At 41.9% G+C, this 7776-nt stretch overlaps 1 protein-coding gene across 2 annotated transcripts in view; it reads left to right on the forward strand.

The window, feature by feature from the left end:
- The window catches only part of Ppih (peptidylprolyl isomerase H (cyclophilin H)), a 22564-nt gene extending 17674 nt beyond the window's left edge, over nt 1–4890 (forward strand). For both annotated transcript variants that reach the window (XM_013016742.1, XM_013016743.1), the window contains one exon: nt 4745–4890. The gene's annotated coding sequence lies outside the window, so the exon portion shown is untranslated. The remainder of the gene's footprint in view (nt 1–4744) is intronic.
- The last annotated feature ends 2886 nt before the right edge of the window (nt 4891–7776 follow it).

The following is a 7776-nucleotide window of genomic DNA, read 5'->3' on the forward strand; positions in this document are numbered from 1 at the left end:
CCAGAAGTGGCGCTGTGGCTCAAGTGGTAGAGTGCTAGCCTTGAGCTGAAGAGCTGAGGGACGCCACCCAGGCCCAGAGTTCAGGCCCCACGATCAGACCCCCCCCAAAAGAAAGAAGTTTACACAAGTGAACTGCAGAATGGCAAGTATTTGGGGTTGGGACCTGGAGTGAACAAATGCTGAGAAAAGAATGCCCACGTGTGCTGGGAGTAATACAAACCTTTCTTTTATCCAGACCTAGTAGATAACCTGATTCTTCCTTTCTGCCAACAATCAGGGCTCCTTGGACTTAAACCTGCCCTTTCTTATCAATAGCTGATGTCCATTTCTTACTCTTTTACTCATTTCCTTGCTTTGACTAAAGTTGAGGCTTACAGGTCCTTTTCCTTCTGTAGATTGATCACTAGATGGATGTGGTGACACAATTTATAATCCTAGCACTTGGCAGTCTGAAGCAGGAAGATGGGCAGTTTGGAGTCAACCTGGACTATATAGTGAGTTCATGCCAGTCTGGACTGCTTAGTGAGACCCAAAAGAATAAAGTTTAGAAATTCTTTACTTTCACACCACTTTTCTGTGTTATCCTGGGGTCTTACTAACCTTAACCTGCCATAGTTCTTCCTCCATTATTGCAAAAGTACCAACTTTTTAACAAATTTTCCTGGAGATTTATGTGTACGTTAAAGTGTGAGAAATATTATCCAATTTAATTTAACATCTATTATAGCTGTCTACCATTATTCTGCCCCAAACAAACCTGAGGAGTGTGACACATTGCTGTAAAATTAGAGATACACAGCTGGGAAGAACAGGGATAGGATGATGAGCCTCCCACCCTGCCCCACACAAACCTGGGTAGAGGCTGAAATTTTTCATTCCTAACCAGCCCGCAGTAAAATTGATGTAGATGTTGAATGGCAAGGCTCTGTCTAGAGAAAAAAAATTGTCTTTCCATTGAGAACATAACATTTTCGAAAAGAAAAGAGTCAAACATAGGAAAAGACATCTTGATGGGCCAGCAAGAATCCACTGTATTGATATCAAGGTATTACCTTATCATGCAGCTGAGGTCCTGGGCTCTATCTCTGAGAAAATGATATGAGGAAACTAGATAGGAGACTGGAGACAAGTGAGGTCAGCTGGACCTCCCTATGTAATATTTCTTCCACAACTTCTTTGAGTTTTGCTGTCTGAGGTTCTGACCTTGAATTTTTCTATACAGCTCTAGTTGTAGGAACCCTGGTTTCATCTTAATGGGTCAGTTGTAGTCAGAACTGGATTCCTACTGCTTACATGAACTTAAGGACCAATAAAAAAGAACTGGCTCTAATCTTAAGCAGCTCTGCTAGTCACCCTTCCTGTGACTTCCAGGTCTGGTACCAGTACCAAGTAGCAGGGCTTTCCTCAGTTCTTTGTAGTCCAAATTTCCCTACAAGTAAGCCATTTGGGGCACATGATCAACTTAATGTCTGGGTGCTTCCCATACTTATTAAAGATAAATGGGAAACACTACAATGATTATCTTTTAATATTTACATCTTAGGAAAAAAATCTGTAGTTAGTATATAATTTTACTTACAAGGAGGCAATATTGGAATTCTTTTTTTTTTTTTTTTTTTGTCTGAGACCAGGCCTCAAACTCAGTATCTGATGCTTTCACTCATTGGCTGATACTGTACCACCAGAGCCGTGCCTCCATCTCTGACAATATTAGAATTCAAATAGTGATTATGTTGAAAATTAATTGTACCTATGGATGATAGATATCATTACAGTTCTGAAGGTGCTGTTTGAGTTCAATCTAGGACCTCATTCTAGAATTCCTGGAGATGTGATATATACTATAGGGGAAGATTTTGAAAGATGTGTTAGTGGTAGCACTAGTTAAAGTGGGCCCCATAGCATATGAGGCTACAGATTTGAGAAGCCCTTCAAAGAGTGTAATCTCTTGGGGAAACGGACCAGTACAGTATAGTACTGGATTGGAAGTTTTTAGAACAAGGGAAAGGAGATGTGAGAGTGTGGGTCTGCCTGTAGTAGTTTGGAAAGACAGCTGCACAAGAGTACAAGAAAGAAGAAAACTTGTCAGGAAGATCTGGGAGAGTATTTCAGGCACAGGGAACTACATATACAAAGGCATAAAAATAGGAAATATAAGCAGAATTTATATAATTTAATATGAGGAGATAAAGCAAACAAGATGAGGCAGAAGGGAGGCCAGGGCCAGTTCCAAAAGCCAGCAGCACCATGCTGAGCAGCTCATACTATTCTGAGGGGAGGAACTGGAAGTGAAGCAATAAATCACTTAGTCCCTGGAGAGGCTTTTGTGCTCCTGAGATTCTCAGAGGTGGTCCTGAATCTCCAAAAAGAACCGAGCCAATAGGATTCATTGAAAAAAATTGTGGATGAAAATACTACAGTTGAACTTCCTTTTTCAGAACATGACTCTGGCTATAATGTGAAAGTTGGGCTGGAGACCAGTCCTAGTCACTGCGTAGTTCAGGCAAAAGAAGAGGTTCTGTATGAAAATAAGAGGCTATCCTCGACACCTGTGAGATTTGGCAGCTCCTACTTGCATATCTGTTGCATGACACTATTGCCTGCTCTGAAAGCTAGCGGCTCTGCCAGCTGAAAAGGATGGAGTGGGGAAAGGATGGAGCGGGAGAATATCTGGCCTCATTCCAGTAGAATCTAGTACAAAAGCAAAGCTGCAACATTGTAATCAGGTATTGAACATATGCACTCTTCCACTGAATATTGTTCAGCCTTACAAAGAAAAAGTAGAAGATCTGTCTTCTTAGCAAGATTTCCAAGGTAAACTGAGTGGATCAAGATGTAGTACATTGTGTAAACTTGACACAATTTATATTCTCTAACTTTCAGAAATTTCTTCAGCAATAAATAGCAGACCACTAATAGAAACTTCTATGGAGTAGAGATAGTAACAGACTTTCTTTTTAGTTTGTATAGTCCTATTTATGTTTGAATTTCCTAACTGAGCAAGCATCTTAGAAGAGAAATACATATCATATATATGTAGGTGGTTTTATTTGTTCTTATTCATAAGAGACAGGGTCTCTTACGTCTCAAGGCTGGCCTCAGTTTCACTAGGTAGCATAAGCTTGTGATCTTCCTACCTTAGCCTTCCTAGTGCTGGCATTCCAGGGTTGTGCCAGTTTATATACATACTTTTAACTATAGTTCATGTGTATAACTATATATGTAGTTTTAACTAAACTTGATCTCTCTCAGTTCTTCCTAGAAGCATGCCTGTAGCTCCCTAGTTTATATATTGCTCCCTAGTCCCCCCATCTCCTCCCAGATTCAGGCCTAGTGGGGGGCTCCTGGCTTGGTACTTCCTCAGTACTTGCTTGCTTCCTCCTTCTGTTTTAGCATGTAGCACAATGTATCACAAATATGTCCATCTGTTTTTCTCTGGACTGAGAACTCTTGAACCAAGAACCATGTTGACTAACACAGTGCCTAGTTTAATAGATTTAGGTCCTGATGTACAGTGCAACATACAGGTTGTACTTAGGTATTTTCACATACTTCAGTTTGGGCCTGAAATGGGACTTTTAGATCCTGGGTGCAAATTCTAGAAATTCACATGTCAGGTCTGGCCATTTGCCAAATAAAGACATGGTGGAAGCAGGGGAAGGAGACTTTGTAGCCACAGGAAAATAATATGTCAGCCCATCTTTAGCCATCTTTGAGGTACAAATATAAGCTGTAGGTTTAGACAAAGGACTGCAGCAGAAAGTGAGAAGTATGCATATACAGCCCCATTCACAAGTGTGTTCTGGTGTGTTCTGGTTGTCAGTTTATTGTCTCAGGATTGGCCAGTTGGGGATTTGTTACATTAATAATCATAGGGGGGATTGGGAATGTGGCTTAGTGGTAGAGTGCCTGCCTAGCATCCATGAAGCCCTCAGTACCACCTAAACAGAAAAAGCTGGAAGTGGTGCTGTGGCTCAAGTGGTAGAGTGATAGCCTTGAGCCAAAGAAGCTCAGGAAGAGTGCCCAGGCCCTGAGTTCAAGCTCTAGGACTGGCCAGAGAGAGAGAGAGAGGAAAAAGAAGGAGGAGGAGGAGGAAGCAGCAGCAGCTTTATTATCATCATCCTCATCATAGTGGTCTGGTTGCTTGTTGCTGTCTGCAGTATGATGCCTGGACGCACTGTCTCTCAGAGGAAGGTGTGGGCACATTGGGGGGTGGCCCAAGAAGGGGGACAAGAGTATCTTGAGTCAGTTCACCCACTTTTTTAAAGTACACTGCAACTATAACCAGAGTGTGAACTTTCCTCCTGTATTCCTTGGATGAAAACCTGTTCTGGAGCTCCACAGAGCCTTGATGCAAAGGACACAGGCTTTGGAGATAGCCAGGCAGACCAGGAAACCCCACTTCTGTCTAACTCTGTACCTTAGTTAAGCCACTAATCCTCTTGTGACTCTGGCTTGCTCCTTAGCATAGAGATAATATATACTGCAGAATTGGGAAGGGTAAATAATAAATGAAGCCATATACTTGGCAAAGTTTATTTCTCCTTGGTTCTTTTGTAATACACATCTCCACTTAGCTCTAGGGAACCAAAGGTCTGACCTATGCTGACAGTGAAGCTGGTTCTGCTCTTTGGGAAAAAAAGAATCAGGAGTATAAAAGAGAGCTGGGGAATGGCCCTTCATGGTTCCCTTGGGCAGCTTAATTCCTACTCCCTTACTGACCACCCCATTTCTGCCATTGTAGGTCTTCCCTTGCCCTGGATGATTTTCTGGCTCTTGGTTTTGCTTCCCCACCTGCCACCACTTCATTAGATAAAGAGACCATGGAAGTGCACAGACTGGAACCAAGATTATCTGTTTAAATTTTCAATTGTAAATAAAGGATTTTTTAATATGTTGTGGGTTTGTGTGTGTTTATTAGCATATTTAAGTTGTACAAAAGAGGTTTGGTTGTAACATTTCCATACATGAATACAATGTATCCCCCATTAACATATCATTCTTTCCCATCCTACTCCTCCTTAAAATAATTTCAAACTGGAATGAGGGAAAGGGGGATGTTGTCCAAAAAGAAAAGTACTCATTACCTTACTTATTGTGTAACTGCAACCCCTCGGTACATCACCTTTATAACAATAAAAAATAAAAATTAAGCTGGGCGCCAGTGGCTCACGCCTACAATCCTAGCTACTCAGGAGGCTGAGATCTAAGGATCACACTTCAGAGCCAGCCTGGACAGGAAAGTCTGTGAGATTCTTTATCTCCTATAAACCACTCAGAAAACTGGAAGTGGAGCTGTGGCAGAGCGCTAGCCTTGACCTGAAGAGCTAAGGGACAGCACCTAGGCCCATAGTTCAAGCCCTACAATGTACCAAAAAAAAAAATTTTTTTTTTTTAAATCTGGGCACTGGGAGCTCATACCTGTAATCCTTGCTTCTCAGGAGGCTGAGGTCTGAGGATCCCAGTTCAAAGTCAGTCCAGGCAGGAAAGTCCATGAGACTCTTATCTCTAACCACCAGAAAACCATAAGTGGAGCTGTGGTTCCCAGTGGTAGAGCAATAGCCTTGAGCAAAAAAATAATTTGAGCAGGTTTCATTATTCTACTTGTATGTAGTATGTGTTTACACATGATTGTAATGATGGTCCTGTCTTTTCACTCCTCAGCTTCAGCTAGGAAGACTGGCTCTCCTAGGAGGCTAGTACAGGCCAGAGTCAAGAGCTTGCTGTGGATAGTTGATGCCTCTGAGTCAGTCTTAGCATTTCCCTCTTAGATTCAAGCTGATTGGAAACGAAGCCAATGCCCCAGGGCTTTAGAGCACTATTTATTCCAAGGATGCACTAGGTTCAATTTAATCAGTTTGGAGCCTGTGGGAAAAGTGCCACTAACTTGGGGTATTTGGTTATGGGAGACCATCTGATAGAATGTGTCTTGATCATGATGAAATGGGAATCATTTAATCAAATCTTAAACGGGGGGGGGAGGAGAAGATATTTTTAAATAATAATAAATAATGGATGTCTTAGTGAGGCCCTTTCAGAGTCGTAGCTTCCTTGCCTGTAAAAATTAGGATGTTGGGCTGGGAAGGTGGCTCAGTGGTAGAGTGCTTGCCTTACATGCATGAGGTCCTGGGTTCTATTCCTCAGCACCACATAAGTAGAAAAGGCCAGAAATGGCACTATGGCTCAAGTGGTAAAGCACTAGCTTTGAGCTGAAGAGCTGAGGGACAGCACCTAGGCCCAGAGTTCAGGCCCAATGACCAACAACAAAAAATTAGCATGTTATTCCTACCAACCACACAGTATTGGAAGGGTCAAATAAGAGAATAAAGGTCACTTAAGTAGTAATGTGCCTTACAGCATATTAGAATTCCACTGTGCAATGCTAAAAAGGGAAAGAAGAAAGTAAGTTCCCCAATTGTCCTCTCATGAGGCATTTTCTGTGTTCTCTCATTCCTACTTTATTTCTGTCTTAACGTCAGAGACACCATAACTACAGCAACAGAAGTAACAGGTGAGCTATGAGCCCCTTCAGTGTACTGGGGATACAGGAGGTAGCAAGCCTTTTAAGTACAGATATGTATGTGTGTGTGTGTGTGTGTGTGTGTGTGTGTGTGTGTGTGTTTCTACCTAGCTAAGCAGGTTATGAAACCCAATGGACACATTATGGGAGGAGATACGGTGAAATTGTAAAGAGATGGGAAGGAGGGTAAGCAGCTGTGATTGTGAGCTGATGTGATGTGTTATGCAGCTGAAGTCATTTACATCTGGTACCTACATTCCAGCCAGTCCTTGCAGTAGAGCTACAAGAATAAGATAAGGCCCAGGAGACAGCAATTTCAGCTCAAGGTGATGAGCATTATAATGGGTGCCCTTTAGGTGCAGAAAATGGAGTGCGGTGGGCTTTTTTGTTGTTTCTAACTACTGTGTCCCCAGTACCTGGAAAAGTAAGCATCTAACACCTAGTACTGTGAATGATGGTGGTATGTACATGATGTGGAATAAAGACATCGGGTAAGAGGAAAAGATCAAAAAGCCTTTTTGTAAGATAAGTATGATTGAGATCTGAGTGAGGAAGAGGCAACTGTTCCTAGGCCAGAGTGTAGGAGATGGACAGGGTAAAAGTTACTTGGTGGAAGAGATTCTTGGGATGAATCCTCTTGCCCAAAGGCAGCAACTGAACTGTGTGTAATGTGGTCACTAGATAGGTGGATAAGGTGAGCTTCCAAGAAGGCAGGGACTAGCAGAACTTTGAGAGCTCCCACTTAGAGATTAATTTCAACATAAACTTGCTTCTGTGGTTCAGTTAGCCATCTCTACGGTGGCTCTCAGGTGGTGGCTACAAAGAAACAATTTCTTGTTTAACAGTTAATCTTCCTGTCAATTTCATTCAGCTTGAAAAAGCTGAAGTATCTAGATTAGTAAATTACATACTTTTTCTAAGTAACTTTTTAAAGACAAATGTTACAGAATTGATGTTGCTATTTCAGAAGCCACACCTTCCAAGTAGTTACATGCAATGTTCCCTTGTACTTAGGAGTGTTCTGGATCTTTTCTAAATGTCTTTGTAACAATTTGGGGTGGGGGAGGGTTCTCTATAGGGCATGCTTTTGAAGCATCTTTACTGTTCCAAGAATAACCTCAAAAGGATGTTAAGATAATCTTAACATTAAAAAGTTATCTGGGGGACTGGAAAGGTGGCTCAGTGGTAGAGTGCTTGCCTTTCATGCATGAAGCCCTGGGTTCGATTCCTCAGCACCACATAAGCAAAAAGAACAA

The sequence above is a fragment of the Dipodomys ordii genome, unplaced genomic scaffold, assembly GCF_000151885.1.
Source record: "Dipodomys ordii isolate 6190 unplaced genomic scaffold, Dord_2.0 Scaffold33, whole genome shotgun sequence".
NCBI lineage: Eukaryota > Metazoa > Chordata > Mammalia > Rodentia > Heteromyidae > Dipodomys > Dipodomys ordii.